General features: G+C 39.4%; 1 protein-coding gene and 1 long non-coding RNA gene across 3 annotated transcripts in view; one reads left to right on the top strand and one right to left on the bottom strand.

Annotated features, from left to right (window-relative positions):
- Window positions 1-14023, bottom strand: part of LOC111870640 (carboxypeptidase N subunit 2) — a 364124-nt gene that overhangs the window by 47988 nt on the left and 302113 nt on the right. The window contains exon 4 of the mRNA XM_023863101.2: window positions 3238-3326. The gene's annotated coding sequence lies outside the window, so the exon portion shown is untranslated. The remainder of the gene's footprint in view (window positions 1-3237; window positions 3327-14023) is intronic.
- LOC111870641 overlaps window positions 1-14023 on the top strand; it is a 34374-nt gene that overhangs the window by 9405 nt on the left and 10946 nt on the right. Inside the window, exons 2-3 of one of the 2 annotated variants that reach the window (XR_004513689.1) lie at window positions 4994-5123; window positions 7424-8230. This is a non-coding gene — a long non-coding RNA (uncharacterized LOC111870641). Of the gene's footprint in view, window positions 1-4993; window positions 5124-7423; window positions 8231-14023 lie in introns of those variants that run through there. The other variant, XR_002843889.2, reaches the window with a different exon arrangement.

The raw sequence follows: 14023 nt of genomic DNA, 5'->3' as shown, positions 1-14023 counted from the left end.
GCTAATTTTAAAAACAAACATCATGACAGCCATAACTTCATAAATCAGGCGACTCCTTTCTATCGGAGCATCAAAGGAATCAGTGGAATTAAACTACAGTGCATGTTTTCCAATGTTGCCATTCAGACTACAGGCACTGCAGATGTATATATGTATATTCACATTTATGAACTCATACATTTAGTCACTTTTGATTACAGCAGAGAGAAAAAAAATCTCTACTGCAGAGCGTCGAAACCTACCCTGGGGCTCACCAAGCCTCCTATCAAATGAGTACCGGGGCTCTTTCCGCGAGTGTAAAGCTACCCGGACCTGAACCTGACCTTGCAACATCACTGTTTCCAAGACCAGTAACAGTGGAGTTATGCTATCACTCCCACAACACGTCTTCATGGTGCTGTGTTTAATTAATTAAGCAAAGAGACAAATTTACTTTTTTCTTTCCTTTGGCGCTACAGTCCCAATTTGGGCCTTGATGTCATCCTCTATAGATATTTCAGCCAATTTTTATAAAAAACATTTCCCTACTGAAACTCTGCACGAGTGATGGCCAATAAATGGACAGACACCGAGAAGGTGACATTCACGTCAATAATAATGGAGCAATTGCTTAGTGAACTCCCGCCCTGGACATTATTGTCTAAGAATCAACTGTTCGAATAAGTACGAATTAAATAATGGCAGAACTATAGACTACAATTGATTGCTTGGATGTAATTCGTATCTGTCACTGGGAACGTTTTCAAGTGCATACATCCTGCTGCGGTGGAGTTGATGTGACCCCTCCTTGGCTGGACTCGATAGATGGTGCGCATCCTGAAGGTAGTTACACAGTACGCAATCCTGGTTCGTAGGATGGAGTGTCACATTCCGAGCACGTCGCCTGGGTTCAGTGAAGGCAACCACTTTTACCACCGACACTTGAGTGCTCTGTTACCGACTCTGTGGTCACAATTCACTCCCTTCTCTGTGGTCCCTCTGCATAGCATGAATTACCCGTGGCACTCTGCTAAGTTCTAATTGTTAAGATGCGAATAACTTGTTCGGTTAATAACAGTTTGTCTGCTTGGAAGAAACAGAGCTACATGTTCCCGACGTTGTCAGCTCTTCCGCTTCAATTTGACGTAGATCCGCCATTCACCCTCTGTCATTCGGCACAATTACTGCATAAGCCCGAATATAAGAAGAACCGAAATAGAAGGTGACCCCTATTTTTCCGATGAGAATATCCTATACTTTAATTTTAAATAGGATATGTGTTTTAGGTTCGATGGCTGTCAGGAAACAAAAGTAGAAACTGTACTGATGAGAAATAAATTCAGAATATAATTATTTAAATATAATTATGGTATCTCAGTCAATAGAGAGATTGGCTACGGGCTGGAAATCCTGGGTTCAATTCACGGCAGGGTTAAGAAATTTTTCTTTTCTCCACAGCGTTCAGACTGACCCTGGGGTTCACCCAGCTTCTTATCCAATAGTAACCGGGGACTTTTTCCCCAAGGGGCGTGAATCTGACCATTTATCATCTTCAAGTTCCGAGGATAATGGTTTATACTTCATTTCTTACAATGTCCTTTTCTATTTTTTGTGTATGCCCTTCATTCAGTAGCACAGTGACATAACGGTTCCTAAAATCAAATTAACCACAAGAAGTTATAGGAAGAACTACTCGCTTGCTATATCCTTTGGAAATGGGCCGCACAGAAAAATAAACTATTTAGGGGAGACACAGATACACAGAGAAGTTAATCTCTTAAACCTCCTAATCAAAATTAGGAGGGGATACGCAGACAGTAAGATGATCTCACAAGTCTCATAAGTCTCTCTCGTAAGCCAAAAAGAATTAGAGGGAGGTTAAACAGACAGATGGACAGAAAGCCAGGATGATCTTATAAATCCCTTTCTACTTTTTCGAAATAAGGAAGCAGGCTAAAAATGACTGCACTCTATATAATAAATTTTCTAGATTTAATCTGGAACAAAAAACCATCCAGCCTTAAAAGTTTAATATAAATAATTTAATATTTACATTACTTAACAGGTTTCAGCACTTTGAATCCATCTTCAGAGGTCCGATATTAAGAGGAAATTACTCTACAGTTGCTATAGATCTCTGTTTAATCATAGGTTCTAGAGTCATAAATTTTAAACTAGGTTACAATTGAAGTTCATAACTTGTACTCTTCTCCAAGTATAATAGAATGATCAAGTAGAGAAGGATGAGATAGCAGGGCATGTAGCAGGAATAGGGTAGAAGAGGAATGAATATAAGATATCGGTGGGAAAGCCAGATGGAAAGAGACCAATGGGAAGATTAAGGCGTAGGTGGATGGACAATATTAAAATGGATCTTAGAGGAATAGGCTGGGCTAATATGGATTAGATTGATCTGGTTCAGGATATGACTAGTGGAGGGCTCTTGTGAACACGGAAATGAACCTTCGGTTTCCATAAAATGCTGGGAACTTCTTGAGTAGCTGCAGAATTGGCGGCTTCTAAAGAAGGGCCCAGCTCCGTGAGTGGGTTACAATTGAAGAGTTACATTTCTGGAATGCAACCCCGTGTAGTTCATTAAAAGTCAACGACGTTTTGAAGAAATATGTCTCCTTAAGTGCCTAAGAATAAGCAAAGCAAGAAATCAGCTTGGAAGAAAAACAAATTCTACATAGGTTACAACTGGTTTTATTTAAACGTTATTTAGACGTCAATTAAAGTGTAACAGCTATAAAGCCTCATGTTAGAACTTTCTGCATTCTTCAGGCTAAGGTCCGATATGGTTTGCAACACCATTAGTCCGAAGTAGCATGTACAAAATTTGAGGTTGTTTCCGCAATGAAGACATATTATTATCTTCTGGTTAATTATACAGTATAGTCTGGTACGTGGTTACCAATCACCTCTTCGGAGGAAGAATTCTGCCCTGTAGATGAAGATAGAAGCCCCTCCAGACACAGTGTCATAACTTAGTATTATACAGCAATATAAAGTAGCCCCTACCCTTGAAGTTGTACCCGGCGCAGTTATCGAACCTAACTGTTGAAACAAAATTACTGGATATTAATGGTCTCTATTAGTAAGGAATAATTAGAGAGGTACTGGCACATTGGCGTCTAATTAATATCGACGTCAAAACCGAGAGTCCCTTTTCCTTTTCTTTTCTTGAGGATGGAAGTTATTAAAAGAATATAAAGAAAGGCTTATGGAGAAAATATGACAATCAGTTTGCGTCCCTACCTTTGTTATCTGGGAACAAAGAAACTTGGTCTATAACTGCAGCTTGGGCCGGCAGCGAAGTAAGTGGGTGTCTGTCTGGCTAGTAGAGCCTGCAAGAAAGAAATGAATGAACACATAAGTAAGAATATCGAACATGTATTCTCAATTTAAATATACGTAAGTAAAATTTGTACAAAAAATGACTGAACTTAAAGTGTATATTTCCTCTTGTAGAGGTTGACATTCCATGGAACAGAGACGTTGAGGAACTGATGGCCAAGAAAATATCCGAATTTCTTGGAACGCAACAGTTTAATATCATTTTCACTAGAATACACAAATCGACTGCATACTGAGCAAAATGGATCCAGCTTACACCATGAGAACACATGTATTTAATATACATTCTAATGTTATACTACCATCTTCACTTAGTTCTGCGAGGTGATGTCTTTTCTCTAGCTCTTGTGCTCATTTCCGGTGCTGAGGTCGTACCAAAGAACCCATCAAAAGGTATGGATGATGTTTGTGATATTCCGTAGTATGCCTCTGCCGCAAGAGGTTGTTACCTCCGCCCTGTCTTCAATCAAGGGGACCGTCCTCTGACTGCCTGTTTAACAGTCTATTCGCAGCTGTTCCCTGTAGGCCTGCCTGGAGACCCGTCTTCTGTCCACAGTCTGATGACGCGCCTCCGCATGATGACAAGGGACTCACTAACCGTGAATGAGAGAACAGTTGATACAAAACTAGACATTTTAATGGCAGGATCTGTGGCCAATCTTTGTTATCCGATTTTTATTCGTATGAAACGTAGAAGTATTAGATTAATTGAATCTTGAATAATGCCGTTTTCTTGGATGTGTAGATCTTGTTTGAACTGGCGTTTCGGAGGAACGTATCGCCTCCATCTTCAGGGTAGAAATATTCACGAGCAATTAATACTAAGAATTTCCTCTGTAAAATTAATTCCATTGATAATTAGGTTCTTTAATAACTCCGTTTCAACTACAGGATGTTGCGTAATTTTGTTTTGGAAAAGTAGGTGATCGTGATGTTGAGTAAATAAGGATCTGAAAGGAGCCGGTCATGTCTTTTTGAGAGAACATTACCAGCATTCGCCGGGACGTACTGAGGATAACTATGGAAACCCTCAATCAAGAGGCTCTGCAATACATCAAATATTCGAATAGATCACCTCCCGAGTAAAAGTCTAGGGCGCAACTTTTAAAAATAAAGCTAATTTCTTCAAAATAGAATTTAAAATATTGTATGATATTTTGCATACAAATTGAACGTGTCGCTTTATTGAATGATTATTTTTACACGAATTTCGGGGGAAAACTGATTAAAGTTCGGGGTTCTGTTCGTGCCTGTGAGATACTAAGAAAGCATCAATATTCGCATTATCAAATACAGACGTCTATAACAGACACGCGTTACATGTTGTCACTTGTCTGAAATATATTTAATATAAATATTGTTTGGGTCTTAAATTGCCTTTCGTCTTCAGATAAGCGTTTATCAAAATTCTAATAGCTCTTTTAAACATTCTTTATACAAAATCAATTGTGGATTTTTCAGTCCTGTCTTTTGTAGTCATGATTCAATAAACATGAGACTTCGAAAAGTGTTAACACAAACACCTTTCAGAATTTTACATACGTAGGAAATCAAGTCAACGGAGATAAATTTGTGGAACGAATTCGGGGGCTTTGAAATAAACATTTTATCAATAAAGCAGTGCAGATTAGAACATTAATTGTTTCTCTTGTTGCAGTACAATTACGAACTTTAAGAAGACAACATTGGAAAATAACATTGCTATCCCCAACCTTAAAGAAAGGAGGAAGTTAGACAAAATTTATGACGAGGTCCTCAGGTGTTTGCAGACATGCTGGCACTATAAGGTATTATACCTTCAATACGTAGTTTCTTTCATTAATAAATATCCCAGAAATATGCGATATAAATTGTTTGTACAGAAGTAGCATGTTCTTTTTTCTAAACAATCCACGCTATTTATTTATNAATATACTAATAATATAAATACTAACAGTTATACTGTATTTAAAATATGTTTGGGTAGAACATTCCTGGCTCCGAATACGTCAACCTCCCTGCAGACAACATTAGCAGCTGCTGCGCATCTAGAATAATAATACTGTAACGAATAAATTCTTCCCCTAGCTTAGCTGTTGTTTTAGGCCAACTAATATTGGATTACTTGATATATTTTGCAAATAGACATTAAAATAGCTTTAACACTGCACAAGATCATTGATAACTTCGTTTCTTCTGTTCCTGTTGCTCCCACTTGGATCATAGGGCACCTGTGAAGCGCTTCGTTCACCTCAGTTTCTTAATCTTAGACAGTTGGTAGGACTCTTTGAAAGGGGGATCAACCCGTCGCAAGGCCGCCTCCTAGCACAAACACAGAATAAACACAGACAGACAGACATACATGCCTTGAGTGCGATACGAACCCACGATCCCAGTTTTCGAGTGGGTGTAGATATTTTATATTTTAGACAGCGCGAACACTGTGATCGTATGTTCATTGATATACNCCCTAGCTTAGCTGTTGTTTTAGGCCAACTAATATTGGATTACTTGATATATTTTGCAAATAGACATTAAAATAGCTTTAACACTGCACAAGATCATTGATAACTTCGTTTCTTCTGTTCCTGTTGCTCCCACTTGGATGGTAGGGCACCTGTGAAGCGCTTCGTTCACCTCAGTTTCTTAATCTTAGACAGTTGGTAGGACTCTTTGAAAGGGGGATCAATCCGTCGCAAGGCCGCCTCCTAGCACAAACACAGAATACACACAGACAGGCAGACATACATGCCTTGAGTGCGATACGAACCCACGATCCCAGTTTTCGAGTGGGTGTAGATATTTTATATTTTAGACAGCGCGAACACTGTGATCGTATGTTCATTGATATACATGCATCATCATCATCATCATCAGTAATCTGTCAGACGACAGGTCCACAGTCTCTTCCAAAACAGTTTCTCCACTTAATGCGATCTTCTGTTTTTGGAAAGAGACTATCCAGGAAAAGTGATAATGTGGTAGTTTTTCCATTTGCTTTCCACATCGCAGTACAGCAGCCGTTCAAACCACTCTGGTCACGCCTGTTGCTATACGAACTTGAACCATCTCGAGCATCATTTGCTCTGTGCTTCAAGTCGCTGCTGATGACGCTGCTTCCGGCATCAGTTTTTGGTGTCTCTCTTCGTCTGATGCCTACCCTTTGACCTGTCCAGCAAGGGAGGCCCTGCCAGTAGCTACGCTACCGCTGGTATAGCTCTCAGGGTCCTTGGCATACTCAAACCCCCTCACCACGATAAGGTGGAGACACCAAAAAAAAACATGCATATAAAGAAATAATTCTATGGGAAAGAAATTTTGAAAACTTCATACCGTTCCCAAATATCATATAAATTCGTCGTCCTTTATGGAAACCGACTATTAATTATTGTGTTCAGAACAGCCCTCAACTGGAATTTATACTTATCTACCTGAGTCCAATCCACTACCTCACATCCTATTTCGGTAATGAATAGGTACTTGAGTATAATCGCTCATCTGCATCCTGTATTTCTTTTGATTGGTTATAAAACGAGGCCTTCAGTATGGGGGTTATACAGCGTCCTATTGTAAGATGACAAATGAATGATCAAATGATCAAATGGAAAGGATTTGTAATGAAGTTTTCAAAGCTTAATTTCGGCACTTTCCAGGGGTTTTGTCTGGAAGGACTGAGGAAATCCACGAACAACCTTAGTCAGGATAGCCATTATTCTGAACGAGATCTTATCGAGCACCTCCCAAATATGTTGCTGCTACATCAACTTGTTCGGAGCGCCGTGTGTCGTGAAGTTGTTTAGGAAATTCGTGTTTTGCGACTGAAGATCTGTACGCATTTGCCACCTCTCCCTGCGTTCTGTATATTGCACTAATTTCATTTACGTCAATTCTTTCATCATAATAATATTTCTGAATGATTCAATTTATGATGCTCTTCTCTGTTCATTTTTCCGTATTTTACTACCCCTCTCTCAATTCAGAATATTCTCTTCAGAGCCCAGTCCTCAGACTTCCTGGGGCACATGTGTAAGTTAGGTTTACAGATTTCAATGGTTCAGAAACTTTAGGCTTATTAGGAACAAATATATATATATATTTTTTTTTGCAGCTGGCCTTGTAACATGTGGAGAGACAGACTAAATCATTTCAGATTTTAAGTCTCATGGCCGTGATCACGAAGAATTAACATCTTCTGGAACATGAGCCATGTGTATTCTAGAAGTATTTTCTTCTGAAGCGTCGGTAACTTCTGCCAGACTACACGGAATCACACTCAGGAGATACGTATTACTCTTCACAATGTTTAACTAAGAGAATTTATGCCCCATGGATTAAGAATAGAGACATAACATACACGTAACTAAATTTGTCGTGAATGACCTTGAAATATGGAGATTTTTAAGAATCTTATTTTGTGCTAAAATTGCCCGTTACGAAAGCATCTCAGTCGGTTATTTCTGAATTATGCAAGCAATTTATACTGCCACATCAGTTGGTATCTCCTATCTGCTTGAATATCAAGATATTTCTCATTAGTTTCTGTTACACTTCGTGTTACATAAAGTTATTTTTAATTCCCGGCGCCGGTTCTCGCTGGTTCATTGCGTATATTCCAGTATTCATAACTGTATTAACAAGGGCACAAAGTTCTGATGGTGTATATTTGTATAATGGTATTGGGTTAATGGTCTTGTATATATTTCCGTACTGATGCTATATCTTCCAGTTTTCCCTCCCTAACGGCAGTAAAATATTTCTTCCTTCTATATAAACGTCTAAATGCGAGTGCCTTTGGCAACGACCCATTGTGCAAAATAAATTGTGAATTTCAGTGCATTTGTAATATCTACGAGTATTTCAAACAGTTTTCAATGCGTTAAATGTTTACTGAAATATACATAAACATTTCCGGCTAGATGTAATGCAGTGTTTATCGAGTGATTAGCTTTACAACCATGGACCGAAAATAAAGCAAATGGATATCAGAATGAATGAGGCGTGGCAATTCAGAATGATCTGTAAATGTCTTTCCATGTTCGACTGGCATCTAGTAGAAACCGGATTCGAGACAAATTCCTTTACAAAAGTAACAGAAGCAACGAAATGAAAATCAGTTTCATACTGGCTAACACTGAAGAAAGTAATTAACTTTTATAATATTGTGACGTATAGACCCATTGCTAGACAACGACTTGGTAAAAACATTCCCGCGGGAGCCAACGAGAGCAATAATAGGACGTCTATTGCTAGGCAATAGACCAATAAACAAGATTTCTTAAGAAAAGAGAGGCTGTGTTTTCTGCGTGGCCCGTATCGAGGGTAATAAAGGGACAAAGTCGTTTGAATTAACCGGTCCTCTCGTCAGAGAAGGCGCCTCACAATAAGAAGACTGTAAGTACCAAGAGTAGTAAATATCTGGTCATGAGCCCCAGATTGGGCTCGACACCAGTACTTACTGACTGACTGATCGTCAGTCACAATTTGGCTTTGATGTTTGAGTTTGTTGTCGTCAGACATTCAGAGAGTTCAGTTGAAGAATTCATTTGATAGATTTAGTTGTTATCAAGAAATGGTTGAGTAGTGGAAATGGTAGTACAAGGTGATTGAGAAGAAATGGCAAGAGAGGAATCAGATGCTGCAAAGAGGATTTCATCTGATCTGAAGTGACAGTGAAACTTATAAATCCGTTGCCAGGTTACGACTAGAGAAGAGAAAAAGCCCTAGTGCGTGTGCAACGGTGAACTCTAAAGCGTAGATCAGCGATAGCGCTGTAATTGCCTGTAGTTCCTAGTTGCGTATAAGGTGTCAATGAATCCAATCATCCAATCAAAAAACCTCCTTACAGTCAACCACACCCCATACACTTGAGAGTATAAAATCCGTCTGTCTCTTCCTTGCTCTCCCATCCCATTTTGGTGCCCCATATTTCTTTGGTGGTGTCTAGATCATATACGAATTAACGCATAAAATTGTGTGTGCTCGCCACTGTTTTCTCTGTAGTGTGACAGTCCAAACCTGTTAACAATTCTTCATGGACGCTATGGTCTTCTTTAGTCGTTTCGGAAGGGTGACTCGATTATTGGCGAGATCGATTTATTAGCATGTTATGACTTGTTTTTCGCATCTGGACAGAAACAACTGCCTTGTTTTGTTACATGCAGTTTGGGTGGCCGGAAGGGGACAAAGTCACTACGGGAGGCAATTTGCCGAAGATGTTAATTTTGTTTTGTTGACAGGTGTAGCTGTCATAAAGTGTCCTCGGAAGGGTGTAGCTGGACCCTAAACCAAAGAAAATAACCGCTCTCACGTGTGGGGTTCCGAGTTCTGTATCTTGGGAACTGTTTAATTCTCAAGGGTCTTATGCGATTGGCTTGCGCTGATTGCATGATGAATTTGGCTAGTTAAAATCAGCCAATAGGAAATGAATTGTTGTCTGGGAAAGAGGCCGTCGGTTCAAACCCTTCTTCGGGGATGAAGCGACGATCCCGCTGGATAGGAGTCTTCAGAAACTTGGCGTTTTGAATTGATCGGAGGCAGACGTCACTGAACTGCGCTCCTCATATTTCTCTAAATTCATCAGCACTTCACTTTGGATCATTAAAATTTGATAACAGTAAAGAGCCGTATTACTCCGTGCTTGCAAATGAAGTTATAATATTTCGCTTATGAATAAATAGTTTGTGGAAAGTGAAAGTTGTGTTGCTGATTTCGAGCAGTGGACTAACTTCAAATGTGCTGTGTCCGGTTGCCTCAGTTATTGTCGTAACACGATCCTGATAGGAGTCAAAGAGTTCTACCGAAGCCGGTACATAAGTACAAGGATAAACAAGGGGGGCGGTAACAGTAGACAACTATGTCCAATTTGATGCATAAAGCGATATATGTCCGCTGCTGTGCTGTCGCTAGAAAATTGTATACGGCTTAATTCGTGAGAGATTTATTTGATACTTACAAGCCTTCTTACTAAGTGGCGCCACAACGCTATATACTATGCAAGACTTGTAGTGTCGTAGCCTTTCGATTCCAGAAACTAAATGTAATGAAAACTGACTGTGACCGGCGAATATGAAATAACCGACGTATTAAACTATATAACTGCGCAATAAACATTCTTGCTTTCCTCCTCAGAAGTAAAGAAGTCGGTTTATAAGAACCCGTGCAATGTACTCGTAAGTGTGTGAGTGTATTTGTATGTCTGTGTGTCTATCTTTAGAACGACTGCACCGATTTTAATGAAATTCGATACGAACGTTATGTCATTAGTTGTCACCAAAAATCACTATTAGTTAATTTCTTATAATCAGTGATAACAACATAGTTGACGTGCAAATTTATGAGGTGAGAGCCACGTTGGCGTTGTTCACTTTAAGGCCCTGAACTTACTTATGGCACCAGCTTTTGAATAAATATGCAAAATTTGGCGAGTTTATACCTTTGTATAATGTAGATAGCAAAATACCGGCCTTTAGATTTTATATTGTTCTGTGTTTGATGTCGAAATGAGGCATTGGAGCTAGTCATGTGACATTTGGAATAGATGTAAATCATAAATAGAGAGTACTGGTTTTGTGAGAAATGTTCGCAAGTCGACAATTACAAATATGGCGACGACGCGAAGCTTTGAGGTTCTGTTCTATAAATGTAATATAAATATACACAATCTGTACTTAAGTAATAAGTTCCTCGCAGAGATAAAATTAAAAATAATCATATAATTATTAACAATTTAATTGTATTCTTTGTTATTCACATGCAGAATCAACAGCTACAAAGCCAATTACAGACACAGCACAGTGTAGATAGGGTAAATTTGTCCCTGTACTTAACTAATTAAGCCCCAAGCCATGACGGCGTATGGAGAGTGGATGTATTTTTTCCTTTGGCGCTACGGCCCAAATCTGGGCCTTGGTTTACCTCCATGAAACTCTCTGTTTCACTTCGGTTTACTAGATCTTAGACATTCGGTAGGACTCCTTGGGCGGGTGATCAGTTCGTCCTAAGGCCTCTACCTGTACCCAAACACAAAAAGGCGCACATACACACAAACACCAACCATCTATGCCCTGAGTTGGATTCCAACCCACGATCCCGGCTTCCGAGCGAGTGATTAAGACAGTGCATGTCTTAGACCTCTCGGCTACCGTGAACGGCGAGTGGATGTATAGATCCGCATTTTCTTGACATCGACACTAGTTCGATGTGAGTTGTCAGTTTCAGGCATAGGTCGCTTTACTCCCAGGGAAAGAGTCTCCGGTACCCATTGGATAGGAGGTTGGGTGGACCCCAGGCCGGTCTGGCCGACTTTGGAGAAGAAAAAATTCTTGGCCCTATCGGGACTCGAACTCTGACCCCTCGATCATACAGCCCGTAGCCAGTCACTATACCGACTGCGCTATCCCGGCTCCCCAGCACAGTGTAGATGATGATGATGATCATGATGATAATGATGATAATAGGATATTATGCACGTATGTGGGACTAGAAATGAGTGCAAAGCAAAACTAGGCTTTATGTCTTCTTCTCAGAACTCACTGTTCGATCACGCAGATACATATAAGAGTACTGTTAAAATACTGCTATGAGCAATCGCAATGATTGGCCATTACTTCATTAGTGCAACTTGACATCCAAACAGCAATCACATCATTAATAAATCTGACTACCTCTGAAAACGCTAATAAAATTAAATCAAGAAATTACGAAACATAATGTAAGCAATGCCTTGAAGCATAGATCTTCAGAAGCTACTAGCTTCTCGGCTATCCAAAAGAGTTTCAACATTGTAAGGATTCCGTTTGCTCGTTTTTGTGGTCAGGATGGCCCATGTGCTGGGTCAGACGAATCCATTGGACACCCACCCATCAAGATCCATTCTCCATTTCAATATCATCTTCATATAATTATAAAATTAATAGCGAAGTGTAGTGCGTTGAAAGTCAACAGACGTTTCGGAGGAATATATCGCCTCCATCTTCAGTGTCAATAAGCCGCGCGAGAAACCAGCATGAAAGCAGGTGGCAATGTGGTATGTTTCTCCGAAATGTCTGTTGACTTTCAACGAACTACACAGCGTTGTATCCCAGAAGATAGTACTGTTCCTAACCAAGGCTGTGAGAATCTCAAATGCTACAATCACAAAATAAAGGTCATAAAAGTGTAAACATTTAAGAAAAATGTATTTAATTTTATTAGTTTTGGATGGCGTATAAGTTTCTCGTATTCTATCGCACTTGTGATCTTGCATCCTCTAATGACAATACAGAACGGGTTACATTTCGCGAGAATCATTCTTAAAGTTTAACCATAACATGGCAGCAGGGTAGCGAATATAATGTTTAAAAATGGCGTTATATTTCATATGGCTAGCCCTTTGGCTTGGATGCCAAGAGCGCTTTCCTTCATTTGCTGGATCCTTTCCTTTCTTCACACCTTCTTCTCCATCCATTTATCATTACGATATAAATCTTTATTTCATACCACTTACCGGATCCAACATTGCTGTAATTCTACCTCTTTGTTTCAAAAAATTGTCTTGGATGGTGAAGAGGCGTATCAGAATAAAACGTCCCGTCTTTATTCATAGGACAACTTCATACTCAGTTTTCACTTATAATCTTTTCAAGAACGCGTTGTCAGAACATTAATTTGTTCAGGGCTGGGCAGACTGTAACAAGACTAAGCTCCTGTATAAATGTACAGGCATTTGTAAATTGTTCGCCAAATTTTTCATACGGAAGTTAATACTGAGAAAAGGGCTTTACTTTTTCTTGTTTTGAGAACAATGCAATATTTACGAAGAGCATCAGTAGCCGGAATGTATTAATACGCCGTGTATTATCCTCTGAAGATGAATATCTTTAATCTGGAGTTTTCTATAGAAGTGACCAGCATTTACAAATTTCTTTTTTAATAGTATAAGTCTACAAGGGAAAACACTTCCTAAGTAGAAAATAGTGGTTCAGCTGGCCAGGAAATTACTCAACTTTTATGTAAGTCGTAAGTTTGCCGTTCCATAGCTCAGACAGTTAATCCCCGGCTTCTACCGCTGCGGCCTGAATTCGATACCTGAGGAGGACATGTGGGATTTGTGGTAGATAAAGTAATACTGGGGCCAGTTTTCTGCGAGTACTCCTGTTTCTCCTAGCAATTCATACTCTACCGATTCATCTATAAACCGGGCCGTAAAATAGGTCCAATATTAGCCTGAACACGAAGTTGATTCGGTCACTCCCAAACTCAGGCAATAAAGTCGCGGGTTCGGTGCTCTTGTTAACAAAAGTGCGCAAATGGACCATAATAACAACCATCTTAATCCAGTCAAGATTCTCACGTCATATATCTTAAAGGACCATTTTAATATTATCTCATCTCGTTCAACCATTCAGAGTGGCCTTCTCGTTTTAGGATTCTCAACTGAAGTCTTAATTTGTGTTTTTTATCTGCTACCTGCATGCTACATGTTCCTCTCATTTCATCCTCCTCGATCTGAGCACACAGATAGTAATCGTTGGCGATAAAGGTTATTAATTTTTCACTGTTTACTTTTCTATATCCGCAGGTTAATCCCTTTGACCAGATATTCCCCTCACCATGTTATTCTCAAATTTCTTTAATTTGTATTCTTTCATTATCGGGAGAGATATAACTCTTCACACACACACACACACACACATATATATATATATATATATTGTGACATGTTGAGCTA

The sequence above is a fragment of the Cryptotermes secundus genome, unplaced genomic scaffold (genome assembly GCF_002891405.2).
Source record: "Cryptotermes secundus unplaced genomic scaffold, Csec_1.0 scaffold558, whole genome shotgun sequence".
NCBI lineage: Eukaryota > Metazoa > Arthropoda > Insecta > Blattodea > Kalotermitidae > Cryptotermes > Cryptotermes secundus.
Note: the sequence above shows the minus strand (reverse complement) of the source record. Positions and strands in the feature narration are given on the sequence as shown.